This window comes from Propithecus coquereli, unplaced genomic scaffold (genome assembly GCF_000956105.1).
Source record: "Propithecus coquereli isolate 6110/MARCELLA unplaced genomic scaffold, Pcoq_1.0 Scaffold280, whole genome shotgun sequence".
In the NCBI taxonomy this organism is placed as follows: Eukaryota; Metazoa; Chordata; class Mammalia; order Primates; family Indriidae; genus Propithecus; species Propithecus coquereli.
Genome location: NW_012148397.1, coordinates 1,422,504 through 1,424,025, shown reverse-complemented (window position 1 = coordinate 1,424,025; position 1,522 = coordinate 1,422,504). Strand labels below are relative to the sequence as shown.

At 40.3% G+C, this 1,522-nt stretch overlaps 1 protein-coding gene across 1 annotated transcript in view; it reads left to right on the top strand.

The window, feature by feature from the left end:
- The window catches only part of GCSH (glycine cleavage system protein H (aminomethyl carrier)), a 37,492-nt gene that overhangs the window by 35,396 nt on the left and 574 nt on the right, over positions 1–1,522 (top strand). The window lies entirely within an intron of this gene.

Here is a 1,522-nt window from a genome sequence, read left to right as displayed (position 1 = left end):
AGGTACATTTATAGGAGGAAAGCTTAAAATTAAAACTGTTCTGTTCACTAACTGAATTCTTTTTAATTATGGAAAGACCACCAATATTCTCTTTTGGTAGTGGCGCATCCTGATCCTGCTTGAAGAACACCAGAGTTCTGAAGGGGCATCTAGTGATCTGGTATGCAGTTATCAGACTTTTTGACTAATATTTCTGTGTTTACTGACTCAAGGATGATTCTTAGTTTGGGTTAGGAGGAGTCAGTAGAGCTTTCATGAACCCCCATTACGTGAGTAAAGCACTTATAAAAATGTAATGTTTATAACAAATAAGTAAAGTGTGTATAACCATGCCTGGCACGTGGTAAGAGATACATGAGAGTGTGTGTTTTTGTTAAATTATTATTGTTACTCGGGTTTATATTGCTACTTTGTAATAGAATGGGACTAGGGCCTCTTCTGGTACCCTCATTGGGTTCAATTTCTGCTGCAAAATAGGGGTTTACCCAGTATCATATCTTTTGGCCTCTGCTGTTCCTCTCACTATACATACTATCTGGTGTCCCCTTAGATTTCACATGCTCCCATGGTGTGTGAGGAATAGTTGAAGGAACTGGAGTTGGGTACCCTAGAAGAGAGAAGAGCACCTGGAACTGTTTGATAGGGTTGTTGGGATGTTGAGACAATGGGAAGTCTCTGGATCAATTCTTCCCCCTTTTGTACTGAGAGACCATGTTGTGATTTCGATGCGGGCATGTTCAGAGGTATCATAGACCCCCTGAAGCCATCATTTCCCATCACGAAGCCTTGCCCTGGAGAGCAGAATTAGGGCCAAGGGGTAGATGATGTGATGGGCATGGAAACCAGCGTTGGTTCAGTGTAAGGAAGAACTTTTTTTTTTTTTTTGAGACGGCCTCACTCAGTTGCCCTGAGTAGAGTGCTGTGGTGTCAGCCTAGCTCACAGCAACCTCAAACTCCTGGGCACAAGTGCTCCTCCTGCCTTAGTCTCCCAAGTAGCTGGGACTACAGGTGCACACCACCACACCCGGCAAATTTTTTCTATTTTTAGTTGTCTGGCTAATTTCTTTTTTTTTATTTTTAGTAGAGACAGGGCCTCACTCTTGCTCAGGCTGATCTCAAACTCCTGAGCTCACTCTTGCTCAGGCTGATCTCAAACTCCTGAGCTCAAGCAATCCTCCCACCTTGGCCTCCCAGAGTCCTATTCTAAGTTTTTGTTCATCTAAAAATGTTTTATTTTGCTTTCATTCTTGAAGGATATTTTTATCAGGTATAGAATTTTGTGTGGCCATTATTTTTTCTTTTGGCATTTAATGAAGTCATTTTACTGTCTGTGGCCTCTATTGTTTTTGATAAGAAGTTAAAAAACATATCATTTTTGTGTGATAGGAAGTTTTTCTATAACTGCTTTCAGGACTTTTCTATCTTTAGTTTTCAGAAGTTTGACTCTGATATGGCTAGTTCTGGTTTTCTTTTTATTTATCCTTCTTGGGATTCACTGAACTTCTTGAATCTATAATTTTTT